Source organism: Biomphalaria glabrata, chromosome 9, assembly GCF_947242115.1.
Source record: "Biomphalaria glabrata chromosome 9, xgBioGlab47.1, whole genome shotgun sequence".
Classification (NCBI taxonomy): Eukaryota; Metazoa; Mollusca; class Gastropoda; family Planorbidae; genus Biomphalaria; species Biomphalaria glabrata.
Window position 1 is genome coordinate 3,743,974 of NC_074719.1, and position 18,156 is coordinate 3,762,129.

The window sequence follows — 18,156 nt, forward strand, 5'->3', positions numbered from 1 at the left end:
TTCGACACCCGACTCGGACAGAGTTGTGCTTACTGAGCGCCTAAAGGCAGCACGGAAAACCAACTCCTAGATACCCCTCTCCCCCCCCCCCCCACTGGTCCACAAATGCATGAAAGTAGCGCTATATAAAAGCTATAATAATAATAATAATCTTTATTATCCGTAAGGAAATTTGTCTTACAATTTGTGCATTACACCAAACAAAAAACATTATAACTATAAGAAACCAAAGTGTACATTCACACCAGACTCACTCATAATTTACATGTGACAAAGTTTATACCAGATTGTTCTTATTTAATGATTTGATTGCCAGGGGAACAAAAGAGTGTTTGTGTCTGTTTGTCTTTGCTATCGGTGTCTTGTATCTCTTTTGTGATGGTAAAATCACAAAGTCCTGACACAAAGGGTGATTCTTTATTTCGAGGATCTTGTTAGCTTTTTTATAGATGTTTGTCTCAAACAACTGCCCAAATGGGGTTTGTTTTTTGCCAATGATTTTGCCAGCAGCATTTAGGATTCTATTAAGTTTATTTTTATTTTTAATGCTCAGATTGCCATACCAGGCAGTGATATTGAAACTTAAAATATTGCAGATGTGAGCGTGATAAAACATAGCCAAGGCCTTTTCGCTAACATTAAACGAGGACAGTTTTCTTAGTAGTCGTAATCTTTGCTGCCCTTTTTTGCTGATATAATCAGTATTTGCAGTAAAATTTAGTTTATTGTCTAGGATAGTACCAAGGTATTTAAAGGTTTGCACAATTTCAATAGTCTCTCCAGCTACAGAAACAATATCATTTCCCTTCTTGTCCCTACGAAAATCGATTATCATTTCTTTGGTTTTTTTTACATTTAATAATAAAAAATTATCTTTACAGTATTCCTCAATGTGTTCTAATTCTTTGAAATACTCATTTACGTCTGAGCTCTCTGAGAGCAGGGCAAGAAGAGCCGCATCATCAGCGAATTTTGTGAAGGAGCAACAATAACTATCGGATTGAAAATCATTGGTGTACAAAATGAACCACAATGGCGATGTTACAGCCCCCTGGGGCGCCCCTGTGTTAACTATGCGTTCATTAGATATAACATTGTTTACCCTAACCCTCTGAGCTCTCTGGGTCAAAAATTCATTAGCCCATAGTATTATGTATGGACTAATCTGCAACGCTTTCATCTTTTCAATGAGTAAATGAAGTTGTATAGTGTTAAAAGCTGATGAGAAATCCATAAAGAGCAATCCTACATAAGTGTTCGGTAAGTCCAGATGTTTGTATATAATATATAATTCCGGATGTTGTTGTTTTTTTAATTTTAAAAGTACCATTGTTATGCATTATCTTAATGTAACAGAGGCGCCCGACGGAAACGCTTCAAAGACCAGCTTGGCTGACATAGAAGAGTGCACCTGGTTGCATGCGGCCTCAGAACGAGACAGCTGGAGGTCACTCACGAAGGCCGCGAGATACACATTTGAGACCAAAAGAAAATCCGCTGCCGAGGACAAACACAGACGGCGAAAAGGAAATCTAAATCAACCACTTGCGGACAATGGTTTTGCTTGCCATGGATGTGGCAAAATATGTAGGGCACAGCTGGGGGCTGCGCAGCCACGGATAATACTGCACTTCTCACTAATCGTCGAACAAGTCTTATTATTATTATTATTATCGTAACGTGTTGTTTTGTTGTTGTTTTTTTTTAGCACACATTTTTGCTCGGTTGGAAAATCGGATTTTCATAGGGTGCACTTTTCAATAAATTTAAGGAACTGGATTGGAGAGGGGGTTTGGGGGTAAGGAGTGTCAATCTCAGCATATCGGGGCGTATCGGGTATTACCATTTATGGAGTTTGCCCGGTAACGCCAAAGTCACGTGTTCATACGTTTATATTATATGTATCTGTATTCCCATCTACCAAAGGTGAAGGGTATGATAAATAGTCATGACTAGGCTAATGCGCTGCGCATGACTGCCCAACCAACCTTTCCCCCCCCCCCTTCCCCCTTTGCCGGTTTCCTTTATATTGTTTCGTGAATAAACAGAACTCGGTTGAAATAGTTTTTTTTTTTATATAACCCTTCCCATGATTATCCATTCAATCTCGTCCCCTTTACGTACCGAAGGCTAGATACGTCTCGGCTTGTTGAGTTCGCATTTTTATTATTATTATTTTTTTTTTTTTAAACACTGTGTTTTTATTTTGGCCACAATTTTGCTGGAGCTAGTTTAGGCGTTGACTTTACACGTGTCTTATAAACACATTTAATTAGGTCGAAAATGACGACTTGAAAGGGCCAGGGCCGGTCCTAGCAATTGCGGGGCCCTATGCGAAATTGATTGCGCGGGGCCTAGTCTGAGTGGGAATAAGTATAATAATTGAAATTAAGATTTTGTATAAGAAAAAAAATTGAATTTTATTCATTCTTTACTAAGTTAAAAATTGCGATCTGTACTTTACAAACCAATGGCATATTTATATGCCAGTGACTATAAAAATAAATAAAGTTTTCGAACTACCGATTAAAGTAAAAGCTCGCCCGATTATAACATTTTATTACATGAAAACTGACAATGCCTTTTTTTCTGTTATCGCGCGTAGGATTGACGTTTTCCGCAATGAATGACAACCACAAATGACAATTTTTTTTCTATTTTTCTCCAGATTTTTATAGTTTTCATGAGATTTTAATAAATTCAAGAGATTTCCAGGAATTAATTTTTCGTATATATTTTGCAATTTAATAATTACACATTGAATTAGCGCGGGGCCTATGAAAGCGCTGGGCCCACTGCGACCGCATAGGTTGCAGTGGCCTGAGACCGGCCCTGGAAAGGACCATTCAGCCAACTGTTAAAAAAACAAACAAACCGAAAAGGTAACAAATATGGGGGAAAGTAAAAAAAAAACAACTGATGGATGTCAAACCAGTCACCCAAAACATACACCTAAGTTTTATATCCTCTCATAGCATAAACAAAACAATTAAACAGATCTAAGACTTTTACAAAATAAATGACTACACAAAGAGTTTAAAAATGCGAATATTTTATTCTATGTTTTTGTTCACCAGATTTGACCAATCAGCGTTGTCCGTCGTAGCGACCAAATTGTTTTCATACGAATGCTACAGATTCCATATGCCCTGGAGTGACCTGGATGATTGGCCGATATGTGACCATTAACAGGGGACAGAAAAAAAAAACTACTTTAACTAACCTCATTAGATTTTCATTGATTATGTTTAAATGTTGTATGAAAGTGTATGTACTTTATATGATATAAAACACATATTTGCACATAATGTCGTGTACAAAAATTATATCTTTGTATTGATCTAAAACTCTGGCAATTTTTCTGGCCAAGGCGTTTGAACTATTTAGACAGAGGGCCTGAACTACTTCACCTTCCTGGTTGTTTATGTTTGTGTTTACAAAGTTTATATTAACTCGCTCCGTCTGTCTGTCTGTCTGTCTGTCTGGTACAAATTTTTGTTCACGTTATTTCTCCTAATTCCTATTCTCGGATCAGTTTGAATGTTTGCACAATTATTCCTTGTTCCTAAGAAAATATAATTTGCGATAAAATAATTTTACAAAAAAAAAAATTATTAATTAGGATAGGAATAAGTAATTAATTTTGATCGATGTAAAAAAGTGATATAAATCCTACAGTATTGAGACATATAGCTGTAAATGTGCAGTTTTTCCTTTATAAAAAACCACTTTGTTTAACGTGGTTTTTAATACCAGTAGCATAGCTTGATCATATACAAACGGGCCCAGTCCCCCAGCTTCAGTTTTATTTAACAGCATTGTACTTCCCAAGTTCCTGTTGATGTGATTCTCAATTTCATTTTTCATGCTAATCAAATTTATTGGGTTTTTTAATTTCTTTTAACGCTTTTATGTTTGACGTTAATAAATATTTCATAAAATTCAAAAGGGTTGTACCAGGTGGGAGGGGCGGTACATGAATTCGCCTTCCGCCCATCGGGCAAAGCAATACTTTTTCTTTTTGAATTATAGTTAAGAAATACCAAAATTATAACAAAAATCTGTCACTAATATTATTTAAATATGCTGTAACTTAAATTCTTATATCGAGTCGCCCCCAACCCCCTATTCTTTAATGCCAAAATGCAATCATTAGCAGAAATTATAAAAAGGAGCGAGGATTAATCATTTTCACTCTACCGCCATCTCCCCTTTCCACATGAAAACATGACGTTTTAAAACAGAATTGTCAAATATGGCGACAGAGTTTATGTAGTTTCACATGAATTTACCATATTTTGTTAAAGAAAGACTTTGCTTTGGAAAATTTTAAATTCATACGAAATTTTCAGTAGAAGAGTAACGATTGAGATGAGTTCTGAACCCAAATATTCTTTTCCTAGTCGCCTTTTTCCAACCTTTACTCTATCTGCTATTTTTCTAGTTAAATAAACTTGGGACTATAGCTCACAATTTATGCTTGAATCCTAAAAATGCAACAACATTTAAAGTAGAATCTAACTGGTCCACTTAGCTTCTTCACACCCACTTCCGAAATTTTTTTTTGTTAGGGCTTTGAATTATAGTCCTGTAACAAAACAAAGTTACAAACATGCCTATTTAACAAAATGTATCACTTACAAATGAGCTTTTTTTTTAAAAAAAATTTTTCCAACTGCGGTCTTCAAAGCCTAAATCTAAATATGTGGGGTATCTTCAAATCATTTTATTTGCAATGTATTAAGGGCATATACATTCAAATTAGAATATTTTTTAAAAGTAAAACATCATTTTTAAATGATGAATAATGAGCTGTAGATGTTAGGAGAATGCGTTTCTGCAGTGATGAATGCAGAAACATGCTTTTGGCGTCGGGGCTTCGCCCCGAACCCCACTGATGAATAATGAGCCGTAGATGTTAGGAGAATGCGTTTCTGCAGTGAAGAATGCAAAAAAAATAACTCTTTTGGAGTCGGCGCGAAGGAGGCTTACCACACTCCCCCAGACCCCCAAGCTATCAAGTGAAAGGGCTCAACATGACTGTTTTTCCTTCTTTGCAAAAAGTTGAGAATCACTGCTTTATATATATATATATACTAGCCATATGTTACCCGCGGCCCGCGGGTCTCAATATGCGTGTTACTTATATAGTACATTAGAATAGTTTGTATGAAGCGTGGTCAAGAGGCTGATTACCCTTGAATTTGGCTTGGCTTGGCTACCTATGAAGGGGGCTCGAGGCTGGACACCCGACTCGAGTTGAGCTGTGTTTACTGAGCACCTAAAGGCAGCACGGAAACATGTGTGAATGGACCATAACGCTCTGAGCTTTCTATACGCATGAAAGTAGCGCTATATAAAAGCTGTAATAATAATTAAAAACAATTAAAGAAAATAATAATGTTATAAGTAAAGCGAATGCGTGAATGTAAAAATAATATGAATAGTGCTATTAAAATAGCTAATCAACCTATATCCATTTTTGTTACAAAATATTTGCTTGCATATATATTGAGATCTAGATCTAGAGTCTAATATAGTTGTTGACCTAGATTAAAATTAGATTCATTTGTTTAAATTAAGTAAAATACATCTACTTTCACTAAACATTCTTGATCCATTAGTTTAAGGTTGAATTTAAGGTTCAATAAGCTAATTATTTGATGTTAGTATATTTAATATTACCCATATAGAGCCTCACTTGCCTGTCCAATCACAGCATGTTTTCACTGCGCATGTAAGGTTTGCGCGTCACATGAATGAAAATATTAAAATGTCAGTCAACATGACATTGCAGCTATAGCGAAAGAATATATGAAAAATGCTTTAGAAAAACACATTTGAATGTTAATTTGATTAAAAAATGAAATGAATGGACTATAATTCTACTTTATAATATATTTATGCTGTACGCATGTTTATTCATAGGGTTAGGGTTTACTGGGCGTTAGGGTTAGGGTTAGGGGAAAAAAATCCCCTTCACTCCAATGTTCTGGATCCTCTAGTGCCGCACGATCAGGCAGCCATCTATTGTGGCCGGTAATAATAATAACATATAAAAAAAAGGGGCAACAATTTAGATTGTGTTCACTCTCTTCTGGTACTCTTCCTGTCAACTGCGCTGGGGCTTGGATCTCGTGTTGGCTGTTGACAGGGACCAAATTGTGTTTGCTGATTTTCACCCAGCTTTTGTGTAGCACTGTTTCATGGGGGGGGGGGGGGGGGGGGCCTTTTGACGCGACCATTCTCCACGCTTCTCATACAGTCTTAAAAGTGAAGACGGGCCGTTGACCCCCACCCTTCGCCTGCCCCAAACATACACAGAGGGGACGGCGTGTCATTTATCTTCATTATTTGTCCCCTGACGTGTCAGTTTGTCGACTAGCGCAAAGATTTTAATGTCTTCACTACTTCTAAATAAAGTTCCTAAAAAAAGAGAGAAAAAGAGAGTGAAAGAGAGTGAGAAATTAACTAGAGAGTGAAGGACAGACTAGGAGAGAAAAAAAAAACATTTCCCTCTTCAATGTTTGAAGTCTTTCTCATGGGTACGTCTTTCTTGTTTTAAATCCGAGAGAGTGTCCGAGATTTCTAAAGATGCTTGGATCCAGTGGTTTGCCCACGAGAAGGCACTGGAGCTGAAACTTTAGCGGTCCACAGATCAAAGGATAGGTGAAAGTGAAGTTAGATGTGAATCTGGCCTAACTAATGTCTTATAATGAAAGTATAATTGCTGTAATTGTTTTGTAAAAAGACAAACTCAAGAAAAAAACATTTAAAAAAAAAATCCTTTAGTTCAGTGTTCTATCGTCATAGAGCAACGATGCAGCTCAAGCGATAATATGAAAAACTACTTATTAATTGTTCTTTTAAATTATGTCCAACTTATATGCAAACTAAATAGATTTTTTCTCTTTAAAAAAATTAAACATGTTTTTGTGTAAATGTAGTAGTTAGTTCTCTCAGCAAGGGTTGTCCCAGCACGCACAGTCTGTCTCCATGCACTCCGGTCTTTGGCTATGTTTTCCCACTTACTTTCGCTGATGCCTGAGGCTCTCATGTCTCGCTTGCAGACATCTCTATATGTTAGTCTTGGGCGGCCCTTGGCTTTAATCAAGAGGGATAAAAAGAAAGCTGCCCTGTCTGCTAGCCCTAAATCAGAGGCATACACATGTACGAATTGTGACAAAGTCTGCCGTTCTAGAATTGGCTTGATTAGCCACACCAGATTCTGCCCCGTCTCAAGATTAAGCCAAAACCAGTGACTCATTTGGGCGCATCCATTGCCTTTCGAGACAAAAGGAGCCATATATATATATAGTAGTTAGTATAACAGAAATGACTTAACTTAGCAATAGAAATGTAAAAAAAAAAATTTGGACAAAAAATCTAAAACCGTTGGCATAAATGTGTTAGAAATGTGATATCCGACGCGGTCCTCTTCTAAGGAATTTTTCGTGTTTGTTAGTATTAATTGTAAATTGTTGTAAAAGTGGTGTATTTTTTATGAAAAAAGTGTTTGCATAAGTGATTTAAAAATTAGATTTTTCACTTTCCGAAAAGAAAAAAAGGAGCCGTTGCATCAGAACTTTGAATGGTCTAAAATATTGTGATGTCGGATTTTTACTATCTTTTCTAGTTTACGAGATCTAAACGGAATGGACGGACGGACGGACATTCCACACAAAACTAATAGAGTCCTTTCCCCTTTCGGGAGCCGAATAAAAAATAATTGACTAACAAATTATTTTTGTTTATTGATTCATGTTTTGTTAGGTACAACAAATTATTGTTGAAAGTATCAACGTGATCCAAGAATGCGTGAGGGAGAATCAGCGTTAACAATTATATAAGGGGGACTAAACCCAACACATTCAGTCATATTTGTAAATACTGAAGTATCAGTTTCCTCTGTTGCTTTTAAACAAAGTAATGAATTACGAGTAATTGATTGTATAATTTTTTAAAAATTGATTCGTATCTTGCCTACGTCAATAAATAATTTTGCGAAGTTTCGGTTTGATCCAAGATTGGGTGGGGGGCGGGGGGAAATAACTTGTGCACACTTTTTACAAGACAGACAGAGTTGAATAAGCTTTGGGAGAAAAAAAGTCAATTTGTGATTCACATACTTATATACGGCCAATGCGAATCACTTGTTCTCTCCTTTTTTTTTTAAAGCTTAGTACTGGCAAATGTCTTCGATTCCGAAGATTAATAATGAGTGCAGTGTTTCACTTTGTTACTCAAACCCATTTTCGAACTGCTTATTTTTTCCACACCTGATTCAGACAAAACCGTTCTCCGCCTATTGTCTATGTAAGTTCTCTTTTCGTTCCCTGCACCTGTCCTCTAGATTATTTAAGGGAAACGCCGATGGTTTTGACAATTTTTCATATAGATATAATATGGATGGCTGCCTGGTCCTGAGGTTTGCGCGCTGGACTGTCGTACGGATTTATCGATGGTCGAGGGTTCAAATCCTGCCCGCTCCCATCCCCCGTCGTCCTGCGGGAGGTTTGGACTAGGAAGTAAACTATCTTCAACTCTGAAGGAACATGCGAAAAATGTAAAACATAAAACATGTGTTTTGATTTACAGATAATGAATATATTCTTCTTTTTTTTTTTTTAAATTTGCAATAATAACTTAGTAATTGATGCTTTTCTGACATATTTTTTTTTGCGCATCCAAAACGATCAGATTTTTACCGGGTTTCTATGTGACGTCACACTAACCTAATAATTTAATCAATTGACTTATTGTATAACAGGAGACCATACAGCAAAGTTTACATTCTCGTAAAAGAAATACATCTTCGTCTATGAAGTTAGATCTAGATCTTGTAAGTAAAGAAAAAAATGCGCGTTGAAAGTACATTTACATGCTTGACTAACCACGGCAGTGTGCACTTTCTCGCCTGACCGCTCAACACACACAAACACTATCGGATTAGTAAGTGTGTGTCGCTGTTCGTTATGTAATATGGTTGAATAAAGCCTGTGTGTGTGTTTTGTAAATCGGCCTTGTCGTTTATCTGTTTCTACTTATATTTATGAGCATTAGGGCATATGAACATGGTGGCAGCGGTAACACATTAAGTGAGAACTGTAGTAATCATTATTTGATAAAGCTGAATAGAACTAGTCTAGTTTCACTGAAACAATGCCAGAAATTTTGTTAAATCCACCAACAGAATTAAACGTGATAGATGGAAATGTTAGTGAAAATTATCGTCAATGGCGAAGACAGATGGAGATTTACCTCCTAGCGTCAGGCGCCGACAAGAAACGAAAATGTCAAAGAAAGGTCATAATCCTTCATTGTGCAGGAGCAGAAGTTCAAGAAGTATGTGATCATTTTATTTATGAAGACCATGAAGACAGCAATGATTCAGACATAGTGTTACAAAAGCTACATGACTACTGTCATCCAAGGAAGAACGAAGTACTTAAAGCTTATACGTTCTGGACTATGACTCGTGTCTCTTCATATGATTTGTTTATTACTATTGGGAAGACATAGCTCTAGACCGCAACAGATGGAGAGAGACAGTGACCAAAAAAGCTATGGACAGTGAAAGTACATGGGTCTCAGCTCAGGAAGAAAAACGCACAATCCGAAAAATGGCCAACTCCTCTACCACCGAAGCAAAAGCCACCTTAACCTGCGCTATCTGTGGACGGGAGTGTCTCTCCAAAATAGGGCTCCACAGCCACATGAGGAAGTGTGCTCTGAGATGAACCATAGTCGTTCTACGACTGAAGGAGGCCAATGAATTACTAGTTTGAGGACACGGGCTGAGAAGTGCAATTTTAAAGACAAAGACCGAATGATAAGAGACAAACTAGTTTTTGATGCTTATCAACGTCTACAAGAGAAGCTACTAATGTGTTCAGATTTGACACTAGAAAAGGCTATCAAAATCTGCCAGGTCTACAAACAGACGTCCAATAGTCTCAAGTCAAACTGACTATGTTCTGAAGCTTGAGAAAGCAGGCACAAAGCTCCACAAAGAAAGTTTATCAAGGACTGCAGATTTTGTGGAGGCAGACATGAAGGTAACAGAAAGTCGTGCCTGGCTTGGGGCAAAACTTGTTTCAACTGTCAACTCATTAACGACTTTGCAAGTCACAGAAGAGTAACTATAAGAAGTCGTCTACGTCTAACCAAGACACTTGTATCAACTCTATAACAAGTAGTTGTAGATCGTCGCTCAAACATTTCAGAGAACAAACTAAAGACAGTAAACTTCCAGAATGTAGATGCTGTGGCAAGTATCACTCCCATAGAAACACTGTTTGCCAGCCCGGGGTAAAGAATGCTACACATGCCACAGACTGGATCATCTTTCGTCCCAGTGTACGAGACGGTATCATAACTAAAGTGAACATGTTGCCGTGAAGAATTTGAAAAGATTCAGACAGAACTCTGGTAGAAATGAAGATCTTACAGAAACAGACCACAGGAAAGTACCGCCTAAACATGACACTGAATGGACAGGAGACATACTGAAACCCAGGAGTCTGAGGTATGTTTTGGTGAAAAAGGAAAATAGCTGGAACACTGTGAACTACTATCTAGCCATTGATAAGGAAGATGAAATAAATTTTCCTATATACCAAGTTACTTCCTGAGAGTAACTAGTTAGCACTATGGAAGCTACTCCTTGACATTGAGAGTAACCCCGCTCGGAAAGAGTTACTACTCTGTATTGAATACTGAATTAGTTATTTGTTTCGTGAATAGGGTAAAGTTTTACTTAGCGACGATGACGTAAAGTTGGTTAAAAAACAAGAACGCTCTAAGTGATGCTAAAAAGAAGACACTTCGTGGAGAGCAGTAGAATAGATATACGGATTTACGGACATAGCTGACATCGGACGATTCCCTTCTTGATTATTAAATATATTTGTAGAACAACATCAGCGTCGACTACATATTTTGATTGTTTCGGCCTTTCGCCGGTGTTACTGAAGTAGTTCGAGTTCAGTGTTACTTCCAGTCAGACGTAGATCTACACTAGATATATTTCCAAGAATCAACACCGCGCGGAAGCCTTAACAATACATACAACAGGGTCACTGACTTATTTAACAACGTGAAAAGCCAGATTACAAGACAGTGACGTAATATTTAATTTATTTAAAAACAAATTTCGGACACTCGTTTGGAGAGCCCACTCAAATGGGGGCCCGGGGAGATCTTAAAATTCTCCTCCCTCCTCCCCCACCCCACCCTAGCTAAGCGACTGTGTAGTAGTACATTCTAATAAGGGGACGCGGTGGCTGAGCGGTAAAGTGCTTTGTTTCCAAACCGGAGTCCCGGGTTCGAAATCTGGTGAAGACTGGGATTTTTTATTTCGAGATATTTAGGCGCCTCTGAGTCCACATCAGTTGGAGAAAAGAACTTTATACATCATCATCTTATATTTGAAACGTCACAATGATGTATTGAATCAAACGGCTATAACCCCCATGATAGAAAAGACACTAAGTTAAATATATATTAGCCAGAGTGCACGTTGTGATTCATCATCATCTGTCCCTTGAGTTTTGTGATTCATCATCATCTGTCCCTTGAGTTTTGTGATTCATCATCATCTGTCCCTTGAGTTTTGTGATTCATCATCGTCTGTCCCTTGAGTTTTGTGGTTCATCTTCATCTGTCCCTTGAGTTTTGTGATTCATCATCATCTGTCCCTTGAGTTTTGTGGTTCATCTTCATCTGTCCATTGAGTTTTGTGGTTCATCATCATCTGTCCCTTGAGTTTTGTGATTCATCATCGTCTGTCCCTTGAGTTTTGTGATTCATCATCGTCTGTCCCTTGAGTTTTGTGATTCATCATCATCTGTCCATTGAGTTTTGTGATTAATCATCATCTGTCCCTTGAGTTTTGTGATTCATCATCGTCTGTCCCTTGAGTTTTGTGGTTCATCATCATCTGTCCCTTGAGTTTTGTGGTTCATCATCATCTGTCCCTGGAGTTTTGTGATTCATTATCATCTGTCCCTTGAGTTTTGTGATTCATTATCATCAGTCCCTTGAGTTTTGTGATTCATCTTCATATGTCCCTTGAGTTTTGTGATTCATTATCATCTGTCCCTGGAGTTTTGTGATTCATTATCATCTGTCCCTTGAGTTTTGTGATTCATCATCATCTGTCTCTGGAGTTTTGTGATTCATTATCAACTGTCCCTTGAGTTTTGTAATTCATCTTCATCTGTCACTTGAGTTTTGTGATTCATCTTCATCTGTCACTTGAGTTTTGTGATTCATCATCATCTGTCCCTTGAGTTTTGTGATTCATCTTCATCTGTCACTTGAGTTTTGTAATTCATCTTCATCTGTCACTTGAGTTTTGTGATTCATCTTCATCTGTCACTTGAGTTTTGTGATTCATTATCAACTGTCCCTTGAGTTTTGTAATTCATCTTCATCTGTCACTTGAGTTTTGTAATTCATCTTCATCTGTCACTTGAGTTTTGTGATTCATCTTCATCTGTCACTTGAGTTTTGTGATTCATCATCATCTGTCACTTGAGTTTTGTGATTCATCATCATCTGTCCATTGAGTTTTGTGATTCATCATCATCTGTCACTTGAGTTTTGTGATTCATCATCATCTGTCACTTGAGTTTTGTGATTCATCATCATCTGTCCCTTGAGTTTTGTGATTCATCATCATCTGTCCATTGAGTTTTGTGATTCATCTTCATCTGTCACTTGAGTTTTGTGATTCATCTTCATCTGTCCCTTGAGTTTTGTGATTCATCTTCATCTGTCCCTTGAGTTTTGTGATTCATCATCATCTGTCCCTTGAGTTTTGTGATTCATCATCATCTGTCCCTTGAGTTTTGTGATTCATCATCATCTGTCCCTTGAGTTTTGTGATTCATCTTCATCTGTCCCTTGAGTTTTGTGATTCATCATCATCTGTCCCTTGAGTTTTGTGATTCATCTTCATCTGTCCCTTGAGTTTTGTGATTCATCATCATCTGTACCTTGAGTTTTGTGATTCATCATCATCTGTACCTTGAGTTTTGTGGTTCATCATCGTCTGTACCTTGAGCTTTGTGATTCATCATCGTCTGTACCTTGAGTTTTGTGATTCATCATCGTCTGTACCTTGAGTTTTGTGATTCATCATCATCTGTCCCTTGAGTTTTGTGATTCATCTTCATCTGTCCCTTGAGTTTTGTGATTCATCTTCATCTGTCCCTTGAGTTTTGTGATTCATCATCGTCTGTACCTTGAGTTTTGTGATTCATCATCGTCTGTACCTTGAGTTTTGTGATTCATCTTCATCTGTTCCTGGAGTTTTGTGATTCATTATCATCTGTCCCTTGAGTTTTGTGATTCATTATCATCAGTCCCTTGAGTTTTGTGATTCATCTTCATATGTCCCTTGAGTTTTGTGATTCATTATCATCTGTCCCTGGAGTTTTGTGATTCATTATCATCTGTCCATTGAGTTTTGTGATTCATCATCATCTGTCTCTGGAGTTTTGTGATTCATTATCAACTGTCCCTTGAGTTTTGTAATTCATCTTCATCTGTCACTTGAGTTTTGTGATTCATCTTCATCTGTCCCTTGAGTTTTGTGATTCATCATCATCTGTCCCTTGAGTTTTGTGATTCATCTTCATCTGTCCCTTGAGTTTTGTGATTCATCTTCATCTGTCCCTTGAGTTTTGTGATTCATTATCAACTGTCCCTTGAGTTTTGTGATTCATCATCATCTGTCCCTTGAGTTTTGTGATTCATCATCATCTGTCCCTTGAGTTTTGTGATTCATCATCATCTGTCCCTTGAGTTTTGTGATTCATCATCATCTGTACCTTGAGTTTTGTGATTCATCTTCATCTGTCCCTTGAGTTTTGTGATTCATCATCATCTGTCCCTTGAGTTTTGTGATTCATCATCATCTGTACCTTGAGTTTTGTGATTCATCTTCATCTGTCCCTTGAGTTTTGTGATTCATCTTCATCTGTCCCTTGAGTTTTGTGATTCATCATCATCTGTACCTTGAGTTTTGTGATTCATCTTCATCTGTACCTTGAGTTTTGTGATTCATCTTCATCTGTCCCTTGAGTTTTGTGATTCATCATCATCTGTACCTTGAGTTTTGTGATTCATCTTCATCTGTCCCTTGAGTTTTGTGATTCATCATCATCTGTCCCTTGAGTTTTGTGATTCATCATCATCTGTCCCTTGAGTTTTTTGATTCATCTTCATCTGTCCCTTGAGTTTTGTGGTTCATCTTCATCTGTCCATTGAGTTTTGTAGTTCATCATCATATGTACCTTGAGTTTTGTGGTTCATCTTCATCTGTCCATTGAGTTGTGTGGTTCATCATCATATGTACCTTGAGTTTTGTGATTCATCATCATCTGTCCCTTGAGTTTTGTGATTCATCATCATCTGTCCATTGAGTTTTGTGATTCATCATCATCTGTCCCTTGAGTTTTGTGGTTCATCTTCATCTGTCCATTGAGTTTTGTGGTTCATCATCATCTGTACCTTGAGTTTTGTGGTTCATCTTCATCTGTCCCTTGAGTTTTGTGATTCATCATCATCTGTCCCTTGAGTTTTGTGGTTCATCTTCATCTGTCCATTGAGTTTTGTGGTTCATCTTCATCTGTCCCTTAAGTTTTGTGATTCATCATCATCTGTCCCTTGAGTTTTGTGATTCATCATCATCTGTCCCTTGAGTTTTGTGATTCATCATCATCTGTACCTTGAGTTTTGTGATTCATCATCATCTGTACCTTGAGTTTTGTGATTCATCATCATCTGTCCCTTGAGTTTTGTGGTTCATCTTCATCTGTCCATTGAGTTTTGTGGTTCATCTTCATCTGTCCCTTAAGTTTTGTGATTCATCATCATCTGTCCCTTGAGTTTTGTGATTCATCATCATCTGTCCCTTGAGTTTTGTGATTCATCATCATCTGTCCCTTGAGTTTTGTGATTCATCATCATCTGTCCCTTGAGTTTTGTGATTCATCATCATCTGTACCTTGAGTTTTGTGATTCATCATCATCTGTACCTTGAGTTTTGTGATTCATCATCATCTGTCCCTTGAGTTTTGTGGTTCATCTTCATCTGTCCATTGAGTTTTGTGGTTCATCTTCATCTGTCCCTTAAGTTTTGTGATTCATCATCATCTGTCCCTTGAGTTTTGTGATTCATCATCATCTGTACCTTGAGTTTTGTGATTCATCATCATCTGTACCTTGAGTTTTGTGATTCATCATCATCTGTACCTTGAGTTTTGTGATTCATCATCATCTGTACCTTGAGTTTTGTGATTCATCATCATCTGTACCTTGAGTTTTGTGATTCATCATCATCTGTCCCTTGAGTTTTGTGATTCATCATCATCTGTACCTTGAGTTTTGTGATTCATCTTCATCTGTCCCTTGAGTTTTGTGATTCATCATCATCTGTCCCTTAAGTTTTGTCGTAAAGTTGCTGTGACCATTCTCGTCCCTCCATGGTTGTTATGTATAAACTTTTTTACCCAAGCCCTCTATATAAGAAATGCTTATAAAAATGCTTAATCCGTAATAGACTTCACTCAATATTCTGTCGGTTATATCAAATCTTGATTCCATATGCTAGGACAAATGTGTACAAATACTCCTTCTTCCCTAGTGATGTTAGAACATGGAATGGGTAGCCTGAGCTAACCAGGAAAACCAGTGACTTGGCAGAATTTAAGTCATTGGTTAATATGCATGACTAAATGCATGACGCGTAGGACGTAATCATCTTCTTTTTTGAAGTAACGTCTATATTATATAAGATAAGATAAGATGTTTTGATATGATATTTAGTTGTCAACAAATAATTTAACAACTTTCAAGCAGTTGGAAATATTATATACTCCTGTAATTAGTAATACACTGTTGTAGAATAGACTCCTATAATCTATGTATGGTGTAAAAAAAAATAACTTTGATAAATCTGCATTTTCTTTATGGCGATTCTCTTTATTACCAGCGATTTCCCATAGAGAAAAAAAAATGTCTCTATTATATTGGAGTGAAACAGTAGAGTTTTTTCTAAATAAAGGAGAGTTCTGTTGATGTCTTGAAAGATAGTGACATGCGCATTTCATTCCAGAGAGTTAAACATTTAGACTGCTTTATTAAAAATTTTCATTCATAAAACATTGTAGTCAAAATTAATTTTTCGATAATGAGGCATTTTCAAACCGATATAACGGTCGACCTCGAGTTTTCCCGATGTGGCCAATGAGTTGAGAATTTTTTTTCTCACTATTATGCACATATTGTGAAATTTTAAAGAAAATCGTTGGAGCCGTTTTCGAAATAAAATTTATATATATATACATATATATACATACATACATACGATAATTGCTCACTTTAGAGTATAGGATTACAAATGTATGACTTTTTCATTGTAGACAATATTCCAAAGAAATAATAAACTGACGTGTGTAAAAGACGTCACTTTCACAAAGACTCTGTTTCTGTTCTGAATTAAGGCTTCGAAAATGTCTTAGTGATTGATTTCTCTGAGAATGTTGACACCGTTTTTTTCGAGGTTACTATTTTTGAGCGTAATATGATGAGTTCTGGTTTGCAAATCTCTTTTTTTTGTTTTTTCAATGCGTGCCAACAATAAGTCTGTAGGTCTTCCCTTCTCTGGTGAAGAAAAAAAATAATACACTCCCAGTTTCACTACAGCAGTACAATAGCCGCTGAGTAAAGACCAATGTCCTTGTGGTTGGTCTGACTGAAAGTTGTTATAAGCATTGGGATTTTGAATAATGTTTCTTACTGAACATAGACATCAGTGGAGGACTTAGGTGTAAGTAAGGTACATACAAATATTAAAATCTTTTCGCGACTTCATTTGTTGTCTTATAAAAACATTTGCTTTTACAAAACACATGTATGTTTTAGTTTTGAAAGTTAAAAAAAAAAATCCTCTCATTAAGCACGCCATATTTAATATGCATATTTTAGTAGAAATTTTGTGTGTGTGTTGAGTCTGTGAAGGGTCAAAGCATTGTCGTATATTTGGAGCTGCATATTTTATTGTGTATATATTACGAGCACCCTAGAAGCGAACATTTCTTAAGTACGATTGTGTTGCCAAGCGTGAGATCTTCATTGCGGGGGCCACTCTCTGGTGGATACCCAGGGCCAGCAGCGACCGCCTGTTCTCTCTTAAATCTGGTCCTGGTGAGCACTGATGTACTTTATAAAACATGTCAACGTATTTAAATCTGGACTATATTTATATGTAGGCATTGCAACTGTGATTCCTTTGTAACGTAACTCGTCTATTACCTAGTACTGGAACGAAAAGGTTGCTTTCTTGATACTAGTGAAAAAAAAAATTAAGACCTAAGTGCTAGTATCTCGCGAATATCTCGGCACAGATTTGAGAACCATTGGCTTTGACTTGATTTTATGATAACAAATTTCGAAGATCTGCTCTGCGATTACTTCTCTTTGTTGGTCATATGATCTTGCTGTCAACGTGTAGTGTGCCTTAACGTAGTATTATAATATGACACATGAGACTGGTTACTATTAATATGTCGGAATGTCGTAGAATGCTGGGTTCGTGCTTCCTGGAGTCACACGTGACACGTGACAAACATAGATATTACAGACTGACTTAAATCTACTTTGGCAGACAAAATATAAAGTTTATTTGATGACAATACAAATACCGCACTTCTTGGCAGTGACATGATCCAATAAGAAACAAAGTCACATCCGCGTAACAGCAGTATCAAATATATCCAACAAGTCCAATCCTCCAACATAGAAGTAACGTCCGCACCACAGCGGGTAACAGATACTTCAGTAATAATAGTACTGAGTAATAACTACTAGAAATACATGTCTCAGGTGTCTACTGGGTTCGACTGGCCAAAAGATACTTCTTAACCCAAAATTACTACTTGACTCTCTAAGTCACTACTATCCGGATCAAAAGATACTACTTGACTGACTAACAGTCGATTTCGTCGTTCTTACTTCCTGTTTCTATATCAGGAGTTTCACGTGTCTTTTTACCCTTATGACCCAAGGTGAACATTTAACAGGCAATGTCAACCGAGACTGTGACATTACGCCCTTTCCTTCAAAAACGATTTTTGCAAAAATCTT